Genomic DNA, 15,291 nt, shown 5'->3' with positions numbered 1-15,291 from the left:
GTTTTTTGCACCTCTTGTTTGCATGGTCACACCCAAGAGGTGTAATTGACCTTATTTACATATTTAGCAAACTATCCAATGCCCTTGGTAGACTCCAAACACATCATATTTGCATAGCCCTACTCGGACATATAAATAAGCAAACATTTACATACTTATATTTTAAAATGAGCGATATACAATTCACTCTCCTAATTAAAAAAAAGCACCCCAAAACCAAAATGGCAGAGAAGGTTGTACCCCTAATTTATTGATACTGTTGTGTACTATTGAGTCAGAACCAACTCATAACCTACCCTCTAGTAGGTTTTCCAAGGCAGTTAATCAGACAGGAGGAGATTGCCCATCTTTCTTCTGTGGAGCAGTTTGTGGATTCAAATCACATGCCTTGGGATTGCAGTGCAACTTTTTAGAAATTGGCCACCAGAACTCCCTAGTATACGTCTAATAGCAAACCATAAAAACAAGAATGTACAGGTATCAAGCAGGCCCCAACCAGTGTCAACTGGTTGTCTGGGTCCTCTGGTGAGATGGCTCAGGCCCTGGCAGATGCCCACTAACTGATTGGGACCTCTGGTAAAGATGGTGCAGAGCAGCCTAAAAGTTGCAGTGGAACAACAAGAAACAAAAACAAACAAAAATAAAAAAAATATTTCAAAGGGCAGTGTGAGAAGACAAAGCAAAATATAATGAAAAGAATGTCTAAAGGGGTGGAGATGGAAAACACACAGGGGAGAACTCATTTGGCACTTCACAAGCTGAAAGAACTGAAAAACATATTCAAGCCTTGAGTGCATTACTGAAGGATGCTGTGGGAAATATCCTGAATGATCCAGGAAGCATTAAAAAAAAAAAGAAGGAATACACTGAGTTACTGTACCGAAAAGAACTGGTAGATACAGACCATTTCAAGAAGTAGGCTATTGTGATGAAGGGAGAAGGTCAAACTGTATCAAAGATGTTAGCACAAAATAAGGGCTCCGGAATTTGTGGGATACCAATTGACATATTTCAACAAAGAGAGGAAGCCCTAAACATTCTCACCAGTCATTACCAAGAAATATGAGGACCGCTTCCTGGCCAATTGACTGGAATTTGTTCTTGTTCAAAAAAATCCAAACCAAACATGGAAATTACCAAGTACCACCAAATGCAATTAAAATCATGCTGAAGATAATGCAGAAAAATTGGTGAGAACAGTACATTGACAGAGAAATGCCAGAAATTTGGGCTGGATTCTGAAGAAGTCATGGCACTGGGGATATCCATGTCAGATGGATCTTGGCAGAAAACAAAGAATACCAGAAGGACATCTATTTGTATTTTATTGACTGTGCAAAGGCATTGGACTGTGTGGTTCATAATAAATTATAGCTAATATTGGGAAGAAGGGGAATCCCAGAACACTTAATTGTGCTCATGTGAAACCTATGATTAGACCAAGAATCTATTGTCTGAACAGAGCAAGAGAACACTGCATGGTTTACAATTAAGAAAGATTTGTGTCTTATGGCCTGTATCCTTTCTCCATATCTATTCAGTCCAAGGGTACTCTGGTACTTTAGGGTAAAGAATTGTGCTTACAAGGCAAGGAAAGGTACATGATTTGAATCCACAAGCTCCTCCTCGGGAGAAGAATGGGTAGTCTTCTCCCTTGCAGTTTACTGCCTCTTGAAAACCCACTACAGGGTCAGCTCTGAGTTTTCCCTACTGATGGTACACATCAATGGCAATATTCAATCTGTATGCTGAGTAAATAGAGAAGTTGGACTTAGGAAAAATGTGGCTGCAGGATCAGAGAAAGATTAACATATGGAAATGACAAAACTTTGCTTGTTCAAAGTGAAGAGCATTTGAAATACTTGCTGCAGAAGATCAAAGACTATGGCTTTTAATATGGATTCTGTCTCAACATCAAGAAATCAGAGATCCTAACCACAGGGCTGATAGACAACATCATGATACATGGAGAAGAGAGAAATTGTGAACCATTTCATCTTACTTGGTTCCACAATCAGCAACATTGGTATCAGCAGTCAGGAAATCAAACCACATTTTGTGCTCAGAAAATCAGCTGTCAGGGACCGCTCCAAAGTGGTAAATAACAACAGTGTCATTTTAAAGACTAAGGTGCACATGACTCAAACCATGATCTTTACAATTACTTTCTATGCATCTGAAAGTTGGAGAATAAATAAGGATAACAGAAGAAAAATCTCTGCCTTTGAATTGTGGTGTTGAAGAGTACTGAATGAATGCCCGATGGACTGCCAGAAGAACAAACAAGTATGTCATGGAGAACACAAAGCCACAGTGCCCGTTAGATAGTGAAATGTCATCTCACATACTTTGTGCTTGTTTTTAGGAGCGATGTGTCCTTGTGAAAAGTCATAGAATGTCAGCAAAAGCATGGAAGACTCTCAAAGAGATGAATTTACACTGTGTTCAAGTGTAGCAGAGATGATGAGGATTGCACAGGATAGGGTAAGGTCAGGTCTGTTGTTCCTAGGGTTGCTATGAATAAGAATAGTTGACTCCAGGGCACCTAACAACAATCCAATCATGTGATGATAGTTACAAAGACTGAAAAACTAGAAAAGCCATATTAAATAATTTACTGCAGGACAATATCACAAAACATTTGCTAATTCAACTTTTTACAGGTGTACAATTTAACTGCCAGGGTTGGTTTTTTTTTTTTAAAGATACTTTATTTCTGATTGGTTAACATTTACAAAGTAGCAAGGACTAGAATCATGATTCCTCACCTATGCATGGGTTGGTCTTCTTTTTATGGTTTTTTTTTTTCCTTTTTAAAAAATGTGATTTTAATGAAAATTACATAAAAGTTGGGCTTTTAAAAATTCATTCATTGTTGCACATTTTTCTCCCTACTGTCCCCAGTTTGCTTTAAAAAAAATCATTGTTGCATAATTTCCTCTCTCTCCTTTACCCCTCACCCAGTCAACTTTGCAGTGCATATCTTATTCTGGACTGTTGTCATACAAGTATGTGTAATCATATATTGCTTTTAAGCAATTCTTCATCTGTTCCAGTGCAGTGCTAATTATTTATCCCCTCTTTTCTTAGATTTTCCAACCCCCATGCCAGTCCTGTTTTATAACAGTGGCATTATACAGTATTTGTTCTTTTGTGACTGAGATTTTTCACTCAGCATAATGCCCTCCAGGGTCATCCATGTTGTGTAATATTATATGAATTCTTTGTTTTTCAGTGCTGTGTAGATTCCATTTTGGATATATCATAGATTTTCTATCCATTCATTTGTTATTGGGCACTTGGGTTGCTTCCATCTCTTTGCTATTGTGAATAACACAGCAATAAACATGGACATATGTATATCGTTTTGGTGGCAGCTCTGGCTTCTTTAGGGTATATTCCTAGTAGTGGAATTGCTGGGTCAAATGGTATTTCTATTTCTAACTTTTTGAGAAAGCATTGTACCACCTTCCATATTGGTTGCACTATTTTATATTCCCAACAGCAGTGAATAAGGGTACAATCTCTCCACAACCTCACCAGGATTTGTTGTTTGCTGCTCTGTTGAACTTTGTTATTGTTACTGGGCTTAGATAATATCTCATAGTTATTTGATTTGCATCTCTCAGAGAGCTAGGGATTGTGAACATTTCTTCATGTGTTTGTTCACCACCTGAATGTCTACCTTGATGAAGTGTCTGTTTATATTCTGTGCCCATTTTGCGACTGGGTTGTTGAGGTGCTGAAGTACTTTTTTTTTTAAAACCAACATGTATGTGAAATATTCTGTAAACATTATATCCGAGTCCATTATCAGATATGTCATTACCAAATATTTTTTTTTCCAGTCTGTGGCTCTCCTTTTTGCCTTGTTGGAGACATTTTTTGATGTGCATAAGGATTCTGAAAAGGTCCCATTCATCTATTTTATCCTCTCCTGGTTGTAGGTTTTTCAAGATGCTTGGAACACTGTTCATATTGTCAATTAGGACTTCTAGAGTTCTTCCAAGCTTTTCTCTGATGAAATTTATAGTCTTTGATTTTACTCCTAGGTCCTTGATATACTTTGAGTTCGTTTTTGTGTATGGTGTGAGGTGTGGGTATTGAGTTTTCTGCTGTAGTATTCTAATTTTGCCAACACCGTTTGTTAAAGAAGCTTTCATCTTCCCACTTAACTGATTTCATCTCCTTGTAAAAAATCAGTTGACCATAGGTAGATGAGCTGATTTCTGGGTTCTCAATTTTATTCCATTGCTCTATGTGTTTGTCACTGTACCAACACCATGCTGCTGTGGTTTTGTTGGTTTTTTTTTTTTAAGATCAAGTTTCCTTTTCTAAAGCAAGATTTTGTCATGCTTTCCTCCCTCTAATGTAGTAAATAGCTAGGGCATGTGTACACCATTCTTACATGAGGTAAATTAGCATCATTACCTATTCAGGCCTCACTCTGTCTCCACTACTCAAGTGCCATTATTATACAAAAAAGGAATGTGTAAAAAGATACATCAATGGATACAATTGCCTTTAACTACATTAAAATACATTGTATTATTTTGGCCACATACAGCAATATACTGAGCTTCCTCTTCCAATTTCTCTTCTTTAAAAAGCTCTATCTGTTGTAAACAGAGATGTTATGAGTCAGAACAAATATTAGGGCACCTAACAATACTTAGTTTTGTAAAAAAATGTATAGAGAGAACATTATGTGTTTATTCTTATCAGAGCATCTATTTTACTGGTTGTTATGGATGGCTTTTTTGCCTTAGAGTTTGTAAAATGTTTGTAAAGTAAGTAAATTAATATTCTTTGCTTATTCCCAGGTAGAGTTTGTAAAAATGTAATTCATTATACAGTGTATAGTTCTCTTTTATGTAATAACGTGTGGATAGATATCTTGTTTTTAAGTTGATCACTCTTTGACATAACATTTGTGCTTTAACTGGAAAATACATGAGAGCATCTCTGACATAGTGCCATGTTCTACTTGTCTTTCAAAGATCAAGCAAAGCTAGACTTTATAAAAGCATAGTTTCATCTAATATGTGTGTGTGTTTGTGTGTGTGCAATTTTCAACAAAGGAAAATTCTCCAATTCTTTTTCTACTGTCCAGTTTTATTTTCCAGTTCAGTCTTATCCCTGATCCTAGAAACTTATGCATTATTTGGAGGCTGTTTCATGTTGGATGATGTGTATAAAATCACCAGGTAAACTGCCTTCTTGAATATATGGATTGCTGTCTTCTTCAGCAACACTGTCTAGACCACCACAGCTGTGTAGTAGGATTTGAAATCAGGGAGTGAGACACTTCCTACCTTTTTTCTCTTTTTTAAGGAGTGCTTTATTTGTCCGGGGTCTTTTTCTAATCCAGATGAAGTTCGAAATTGCCTTTTCCATCTCATTGAAGAATAGAATTGGTATTTGTATTGGGATTGCATTAAAACTTGTGAATTGCCTTCAGTAGAATTGTCATTTCACAATATTGAGTCTTTTATCCATGAGCATGCTATTTTCTTCATTTCTCCAGGTCTCATTTTGTTTCTTGTAGTAATGCTTTGTAATTGTCTTTGAATAGGTCTTTTGTATTTCTATTAGATTTACTCCCAACTATTTAATCTTACGTTTAGCTATTGTGATCAGTATTGTTTTTCTTAGCTCCACTTTTATATTTTGTCACTATAGAGAAATCCAGTTGATTGCATGTTGATCTTGTATCGTGCCCCTTTGCTGAATTGGACTAGGCCCAATAGTTTTCTCTCTGAGTCTTTAGGGTTTTCTAAGTATGTTATTATACTGTCTGCATATAGAGAGAATTTTACTTTCCCTTTGTCAGTTTGGATACCTCTGATTTCCTTCTCTTAATGCTGTTGCTAAGACTTCCAATACAATATTGAATAGGAGAGCTGATAGTAGGCATTCTTGCCTAGTTCCTGTTCTCAAAGGGAATGTCTTTAATCTCTTTCCATTGAGAATGATGTTGGCTCTTGATTTTGCATATATACTTTTTACTATGTTGAGGAAATTCCCCTCTATTCTTATTTTGTTGAGTGTTTTAATCAGGAAAGGGTGTATAAATTTATCAAAGGCCTTTTCTACATCAATTGATAGGCTCATGTGATTGTTATTTCCTTTGTTAATGTGATGAATTACACTGATTTTTTTCCCCCTAATGTTGAACCATTCTTACATACCTGTTATAAATTCCACTTGGTCATGGTGAATTATCATTTTGATGTACTGTTGGATTCTGTTGGCCATATTTTATTGATGTTCATGAGAGATATTGGCCTATAGTTTTCTGTTTGCTTCATGGAATGAATCTGGTAGAATCCTATCTTTTTCTGTTTTCTGAAATACCACCTTTCTGGAATCCCCCGTCCCCCACAAAAACAAAACAAAACAAAAAACCAACCCCGGAATATTACATCAATTTCACTGCAAAATCCTGTAAATATTTTTCCAACACCTTTTCCTCAAAGGAGCATCAAGTATTTTCACTTGGAATGAAGAGCTATATTTACCTATTTGATATTATACAAATAGGAGTACAAAGCAGAATTAAATATTTTGCAAAAACCACTTAAAACTTTAAAGAAAGACTAGTACTACAGGAGGAAGAAAGGAAGGTCTAACTTCCTGGGAATAAATTCTTTTCTCTAGAGAATTAAAGCTAAATGTAACAAATATCCTTAGATTAAAATATCTCAGAAATGCTACTTAGTTTGCTGGTTTAAAACTTCAACTCTGGAATCATACTGCCTGTGTTTGAAACCCGTTACTATATCTATGAACTTCAGTATGCTTCAGTTCTCTCAGCTTTAAAATGGGGGGATTTTATCTAATTTCCAAAGACTGACTAAAGAATCAATGGAATGTATGGAAAAAAAACACACAACTTTGAACGGAATACATAGTAAATGTTTAGTAAGTACTTCTATTTTCCAAGGGAAAGAGATGGTTAATCTCTTTCAGTGCAGTTTATAGCTGAGTGTTGTTGTTGTTGTTGTTGTTATGTGCTGTCGAGTCGTTTCCGACTCATAGCGACCCTATGTACAACAGCCCTAAACCCTGCTCTATCCTGTGCCAATCACATTGCCTCTGACACACCCATCCCGATTACCCCAGTCACTGAATCAATCCACCTCATAGAGGGTCTTCCCCTCTTGCGCCCCCCATCCACCCTCCCAAACATGATGTCCCTTTCCAAGGACCTGTCTCTCCTTGCAACATGCCCAAAGTATGTCAGACGAAGCCCCAGAATCCTTGCCTCCAAGGAGTAGCTTGGTTTAATCCACTCCAAGATGAGTTTGTTTTCTTGGCAGTCCATGGTACATTCAATACTCTTCTCCAGCCCCACAGATCAAAGGCATCAATTCTCCTTCTGTCCTCCCTAGTCATTGTCCAACTCTCTGATGCCTAACAAGTGATTGCAAAGCCCATGGCCTGTATCAGCTGAGTAGAGATATGAATGAATTGGTTCCAACTCAGCATTAGTGAGTTAGATCTTAATTATAATTATTAGTCTGTTATTTTATTATTAATAAAATAAGCTAAGATGATAATGAGCTTGTTATAATCTGATTGCAGAGTTAGACACAACTAGTAGAATGGACAACTGAAGATTAAATTTCTTTTTTGGATAATGGAGTCAAGGAATATTTCTTGAGCACAGTGTCAAAGGAGAATATGAAAAGTTTAAGAGCACAAGTTTTAACATGTATCAAAAAAGAGCTCCAGGAAAAGAGAGGGAAAGTATTTTTAATAATGGAAGATATTCCCCAGTGGTAAAGACTCCAAAATTGGTAGAGTTTACCAAGTGCTGAGAAAATTTAATGAAATTTAATTTAATGAAACATTAGATTTTCAAATCCACCAGACTCATACTAGTGAAATGCCATGTAATTAAGGATAGAGGAAATACCTAAATCAATGCAGTAGAGTAGAGGAGTACAGTGTTTTTCCATGGAAGACAAACCAGATTGACACCAGATTTCTTATGAACAATACTGTTCTTGTTATGTGTCATTAAGTTGAGTACAACTCACAGTGATCCTGTGAACAACAGATCGGAACCCTTCCCCATCCTGTGCCATCCTGACCATCTCTGACACACTATAGCCTATTGCTGCAGCCACTATGTCAATCCACCTGCTTGAGAGTCTTCCTCTTTTTTGCCATCCCTTTACCTTTCCAAGCATGATGTCCCTTTCCAGCGAAGAGACTCTTCTAGCAATATATCCTAAGTATGTGAGACAAAGGTTCATCATCTTTGCCTCTAAGGAGCACTTTGGCTGCACTTCTCTAAGACACGTCTGTCTGTTATTTTGTCAGTTCATGGACTATTCAGTACTCTTCAAATTCAAAGGCATCAATTCTTCTGTCATCCTTATTCATTGTTCAGCTCTCAGATGCACAGCAAGTGCTTGAAAACATCATAGCCTGAATCAGACATGCGTTACTCCTCAAACCAAGATCATTATTTCTAGATAATTTGGAAAAATGCCTGCCTGCAGACTTTCCCAGAGCAGTATGTCTCCTGATCTCCTGACTGCTGGTACTAACTCTATTGGTTGTGGATCTAAGCGTAGATGATAATTGATGGGAACTATAACTCCAAAATTCTAAGGCGGAAACTATTTGAAATCTGAAATTTTATTTTTACCTGAGCAAAATTCCACAACGGAGAATTTTTTTTTAAAAAAAACAAACCACAAAAAGCCAACATGCAAATATGCAAACATTTTACAGAAAGAAAACTTTTACATAAGACTAAAATAAGAAATGGACACATGATATAACAAACATAGATTAGCAAAGAAGTCAGCAATCACAGTCAAACATAAGGTCTAAACAGCTAAAAAGTTTCTATAAAACTTAAGAAATGTGTTAGTTATAATAATAAGAGCACTTTGGAACATTTAGATATTTTCTACAAATCTAGGAAAGGGGGCAAAGGGAAAGCATGCAGTTTTGGGTGAAGGATTGTTTATTATTAAGTCAGTCTTGGTAGAATTATTTATGTTTAAATATGTTTGCCAAAAAGGAAAAAAATTTTTTTAAAAAAAGAGGGTGACCACTAAAAGAACAAAATGGTGTATACGATTTCCAAACCACTACAGATTGGCAAACTTTTTAGTAAAAGATCAGATTGTAAATATTTTTTCTGGCTATACAGTCTCAGAAACAAACAGTTGTAGTTGAGTTCCAATAAAACTTTATTTACCAAAATTTTAATATTATGAAATCTTCATAAATCATGAAATATTTAAACATTCTTTTTATGTTGAGTTAAAACAGGCAGTGGTGCTGACCCTGGCATTAAAGAGTAAAGGTGAAAGGGAGCAAAGAGAATTTCCTTTGTGATATGTCCATTCACATTGTTATATGAAAAGCTGTTCAACATCAGTCATAGGAAATGCGAGTTAAAACACTTGTTGCCGTGGAGCCTTCAATTTTAGAACGATTCATTGTGACCCTGTGAATGGCAGGTCTGAAGCTTGACCTAATCTGTGCCGTCTTCACAATTTCTAACATGCTTGAGCCCATTGCTGTAGTGACTGTGTCAATCCATCTGGTTAAAGATCTCCTTTTTTATCACCATCTCCACCTTTCCAAGGCAGATGTCCTCCAGGGATTAGCTTTAAATAGTTAATACTACTAAAACCAGACCAAATACTACTAAACCAAACCAACTGCCATTGAATGGATTTCTACTCATGGCAGCCCTCCATCGCTTTCCCCGGCTGCAGATCTTGTTGTTGTCGTCGCTTGAGACTCATAGCGACCCTATGTACAAGAGCCCTAAACGCCATTCTATCCTGTGCCAGCCTTGTCGTCTCAAACACACTCATTCCCACCACTCCACTCACAAAATCGATCCATCTCATCAAGTGTCTTCCTCTCCTGTGCCATCCCTCCACTCTCCCAAACATGATGTCCCTCTCCTCCTTGCAACATGCCCAAAGTATGTCAGACGAAGCTTCAGAATACTTGACTCCAAGGAGCATTCCTGCTTCACCCTCTCCAGAACAAGCCTGTTTGTTCTCCTAGCAGTCCATGGTATATTCAACACTCTTCTCCAGCACCACATCCCTATTCACTGTCCAACTCTCTGATGCATAACACATAATTGCAAAGACTAAAGTCTGGATCAGGCACACCTTAGTCTCCAGCCTGATGTTGTTAGTCTCCGGTACTCTTCAGAGGTTACTCACAGCTGATTTTCCCAAAGCAATTCGTCTTCTGATTTCCTGGCTGCTGTTACCAAGAGTGTTGACTGTGGAGCCAAGCAAACTAAAACTGTTAACTATCTCAATCTCTTCACCATCCATACCGATGCTACCAATTGGCCCAGTGGTAAGAATCTTTGTTTTCATGATGTTGAGCTTCGATCCGCATTGAAGGCTGCAGTCCTTGACCTTGTGCAGCAAGCACTTCAGGTCTTCCTCAGTTTCAGCAAGCAGGGTTGTGTCGTCCGCATAATGTAGGTTGTTGATGATTCTTCCACCTATCCTGATGCCACATTCCTCCTTGTACAGCCCAGCATCTCTGCAGATCTTAGTGGGGGGAAATTGCCTTTTAATCTCAGAATCGCTGCTGAGTTTGACCTGCCAACCTGTACAATATGTAACATCCCAGCATGGCTCCCAGGTAAAATTGAAAGGAGACACTAAAACTGAGTGTTGGTGTATAATGGAACCCCAGAGTATTACTAGTAAGAGTGTCAGCTAATGCAGTCATTGAAAACTGGTCTTTACTAAAGCTGAATAGACATATATCCTCTGACATAGCAGTTGTGTTTCTGGATATTTACTCAAGAGTATTATGTGCATTAGGGCAACAAAAGACAAGTACAAGAATGTTGTTGTTGTTGTTATGTGCCGTCGAGTCGCTTGCAACTCATAGCGACCCTATGTACAAGAGCCCTAAACGCCATTCTATCCTGTGCCAGCCTTGTCGTCTCAAACACACTCATTCCCACCACTCCACTCACGAAATCGATCCATCTCATCAAGTGTCTTCCTCTCCTGTGCCATCCCTCCACTCTCCCAAACATGATGTCCCTCTCCTCCTTGCAACATGCCCAAAGTATGTCAGCTCTAAACTCTGCTCTGTCCTGTGCCAATCGCACTGTCTCTGACACACCCATCCCGATTAGCTCAGTCACTGAATCAGTCCACCTCATAGAGGGCTTTCCTGTGCTGTCCCTCTACCCTCCCAAGCATGATGTCCCTCTCCAAGGACCAGTCCCTCCTTACAGCATGTCCAAAGTATGTCAGACGGACCCTCAGAATCCTTGCCTCCAAGGAGACGCCTGGTTGTTTTATTCTTAATGACAAAGAAATCTCCATCAAGAAATAAATAAATTGTGGCATATTTACCCAAGCTGACATGACAATGATTCTACACGCAACATCATAGGTATGTCTTCTTGTTGTTGTTGTTTTGTGCCATTGAGTCAATTTTTATTAATAGCAGTCCTATATACAACAGCTCTGAATTCTGCTCTATCATGTGCCAACCTTATTGTCTCTAACTCACCTTCCTACCTACCCCCATTACCCCAGTCACTAAATCAGTCCATCTCATCAAGGGCTTCCCTCTCTTCCACTGTCCCTCCACCCTTCCAAGCATGATATCCCTCTCACAAGACTGATCCCTCCTTGCAACATGTCCAGAGTATGTCAGAGGAAGCTTCAGAATCCTTGCCTCCAAGGAGCAGCCTGGCTTCACCCTCTCCAAGATGAACCTGTTTGTTGTCCTAACAGTCCATGGATTATTTAATACTCTTATCCAACACAGCAACTCAAAGGTATCACTTCTCTTTCCATCATCTTTCATCATTATCCAGCTTTCTGATGCATAGCAAGTAATTACAAAGACCATGGACTTGATCAGATACACCTTAGTCTCTAAACTAATATTGTTGCTCTTCGGTACTCAGGAAAAGTCCCTGACAGCACATTTTCCCAGTGCAATTTGTCTTTTAATTTCCTTGCTGCTGGTACCAAGAGTGTTGTTTTGCCAGGCGAATTGAAGCTGGTAACAATCTCAATCTCTTCACCGTCTCTCATGATGGTGCCAGTCTGCCCAGTGGTGAAAATCTTTGTCTTCTTCATGTTGAGCTTCAATCTATATTGAAGTCTTCAGCCCTTAACTTTCTTCAACAAATGCCTCAGGTTTTCCTCAGTTTCAGCAAGCAAGGTTGTGTCATTTGCATAATGCAGTTTGTTGATGAGTCTTCCTACAATCCTGATGCCTTATTCCTCTTCATAGAGCCCACCCAGCTTGCAAGGTGATCTGTTCTGCGCATAGATTGAAAAGATGCAAAAATAGGATGCATCCCTGGCGTACCCCTTTCCTGATTTTGAACCATGCAGTATTATTCCCTTGTTCTGTACAGATAACTGCCTCCTTGCTCAAGTGTAGGTTTCACATAAGCATGATCAAAGGTTCTGAGATTCCCATTCTTCCCAAAGTTAGCACAGTGTGTTGTGATCCACATAGTCAGATGCCTTTGCATAGTCAGTGAAACACAAACATTCCTGTGGTACTCTCTGCCCCTCTGCTTTTAACCAAAATCCATCTAACTTTGACTTTACTATCCTGGGTGCCATGGTATCGTCTAAACCCAGCCTACACATCTGGCCATTCTCTGCTGATGTACTATTCCAGTTGTTTTGCATTATTTTCAGCAGGATCTTGCTTACATGCGATATTAATATTCTTGGATAATTTCTACACTCTGTCAGGTCACATATTTTTCCTTATAGGTAAATTATTATTATTCATGAGGGGCTTAAAACAAAAGCACTTTCTACACGATCAACTTTGATGATTTCTACTGATAGAAGTCAGAAGAGCAGTTTCCTTTTAAGAATAGTGAATATTGGCCCATGGGATCTGAGTGATGGTCACATATACATATGTAACAATTCATTAAGTTCTACAACTACTCAGTTAATTTCTGTAAGATCTACTCACTCTAAGCCACAGTTCAATAAAAAGTTAAAGAACTTAGCCCATTTAATTTTATAATTATAATCTTCTAAACCAAAGAGTCAAATTCTTAAGAACCTACATGTTATTGGAATTTTCATTTGGGTTCTATGAGACTAATGCATTATAAAGTAGGTGTCACTGACACCTGAAACATTGCGTTCTTTGGATCCTACTGACTTAATAAAAATTTTGCACATTTTTCTTTTTCTTTTCTGAAAGGAACCTTTGTTACATTTTCATCCTCCTTGATCTAGAATCCTTGACTTTATTATAATTTGATAATTATAAGTATGATAATGTCTACTATCTTTTGAGCACTGTGCAAAGTATTCTTATTTACTTTTTATAGGAAGTCTAAATACTGTTACATCATTATGCTGATTTTATACTTGGGGCCAATGAGGAACCAAGGCTTAAGGCCCACCAGCTAGTATCAGGTTTTGTTGTTGTTGTTATTATGTGCTGTCAATTCACCTGCGATTCATAGTGACCCTAGGTACAACAGCCCTAAATCCTGCTCTTTCTTGTGTCAATCTTATTGTCCTTGACACCTCTACATGCCTTACCCCACTAAATCAATCCATCTCATCAAGGGCTTTCCTCTCTTGCCCTGTCCCTCCACCCTCCCAAGCATGGTTTCCCTTTTACAGGACTGGTTCCTCCTTGCAACATGTCCAAAGAATGTCAGATGAAGCTTCAGAATCTTTGCCTTCAAGGAGCATTCTGGTTTCACCCTTTCTAGGACAAACCTGTTTATTCTCTTAGCAGTCCAATACTCTTCTCCAGAACCACAGCTCAAAGGCATCAATTCTCCTTCTATTATCCCTTGTCATTGTCCAGCTCTCTGATGCATAGCAAGTGGTTGCAAAGACCATGGCCTGTATTAGGTGCACCTTAGTCTCCAGACTGACATCCTTGCTCTTCAGTACTTTGGAGAGGTTCTCTGACAATAGACTTTCCCAGTGCAATTTGTCTTTTAATTTCCAAGAATATTGATTGTGGAGCCAAGCAAACCAAAGCTTTTAACAACCTCAATCTCTTATAAAGTGAAGATTTTAACTCAGCCCTATTCCAGACCCACAGTACCTACACACGCTGCATTGTGGGCTAAATAGCTTCAGGTGAATGTAGAAAGATAACTTTGAGCTCAAGTACAGGATGAATGCAACAGTAAAAATGGGTAAGGAGTAAGTAGTGACTGGACAGACTTTAGAAACACCTTTACTATACATGATTTTTTTTGGTATCTATTCCAAAGAAGGGTGACCCAACTGAGTGTGGAAACTACAGAACAGTAGCATTGATTTCACATGCAAGCACGATTCTACTGAAGATTATCCAAAAACAACTGGAACAGCACATCAGCAGAGAACTGCCAGAAGTCCAGGCTGGGTTTAGAAAGGGTCGTGGTACTAGGGATATTGTAGCTGATGTTAGATGGATCTTAGCTGAAAGCAGAGAATACCAGAAGAATATTCATCTGTTTCAGTGATTATGCAAAGGCATTTGAGTGTGTGGATCATAACAAACTGTGGCTGACTCTGAGAAGAATGGGAATCCCAGAACATTTAATTGTGCTAATGTGAAACTTATACTTGGACCAAGAGGCAGTTGTCAGAACAGAGCAAAGCAACACTGAATGGTTCAAAATTGGGAAGGGTGTGCGCCAGGTATGTGTCCTGTCTCCATACCTTTTCAACATGTATGCAGAGCAGATTATCTGAGAGGCTGGGCTCTATGAGAAGTGTGGTGGCAGGATTGGTGGAAGATCTATCAACAATCTGCATTATGCAGACGACACAACCTTGCTCGCTGAAACTGAGGAGGACCTCATGCACTTACTGCAGAGGGTCAAGGACTGCAGCCCTCAGTATGGACTGAGGCTCAATGTCAAGAAGACAAAGATTCTCACCGCTGGACCAATTGGTAACATTAGGATGGATGGCGAAGAGATTGAGATTGTTCACAGCTTCAGTTTGCTTGGCTCCACAGTCAGCACTCTGGGCACCAGCAGCCAGGAAATCAAAAAACGTATTGCGATGGTAAAGTCTGCTGTTAGGGACCTCTCTAAAGTACTCAAGAGCAACGCTGTCTCTTTGGAGACGAAGGTGCGCCTGATCTCGACGGCACATAACAACAACAACAACAACTGTGTTACCCCAGTCACTGAATCAATCCAGTGGCTACCAGTGAACTAAAAGTTGCACTTTCCTTTTACAGAACAGGAATTATAAAGAGAATGCTTTTATGTATGACAATAATAATTCTTTGCTTATAAACCTGAAAACA

General features: G+C 38.6%; 1 protein-coding gene across 1 annotated transcript in view; it reads left to right on the top strand.

Annotated features, from left to right (window-relative positions):
* Nucleotides 1-15,291, top strand: part of LCLAT1 (lysocardiolipin acyltransferase 1) — a 139,122-nt gene that overhangs the window by 35,465 nt on the left and 88,366 nt on the right. The window lies entirely within an intron of this gene.

This window comes from Elephantulus edwardii, unplaced genomic scaffold (genome assembly GCF_000299155.1).
Source record: "Elephantulus edwardii isolate Elephantulus edwardi_28Jun2011 unplaced genomic scaffold, EleEdw1.0 scaffold00009, whole genome shotgun sequence".
Lineage (NCBI taxonomy): Eukaryota > Metazoa > Chordata > Mammalia > Macroscelidea > Macroscelididae > Elephantulus > Elephantulus edwardii.
The sequence above is the reverse complement of the archived record's forward strand: the minus strand, read 5'-3'. Positions and strand labels throughout refer to the sequence as shown.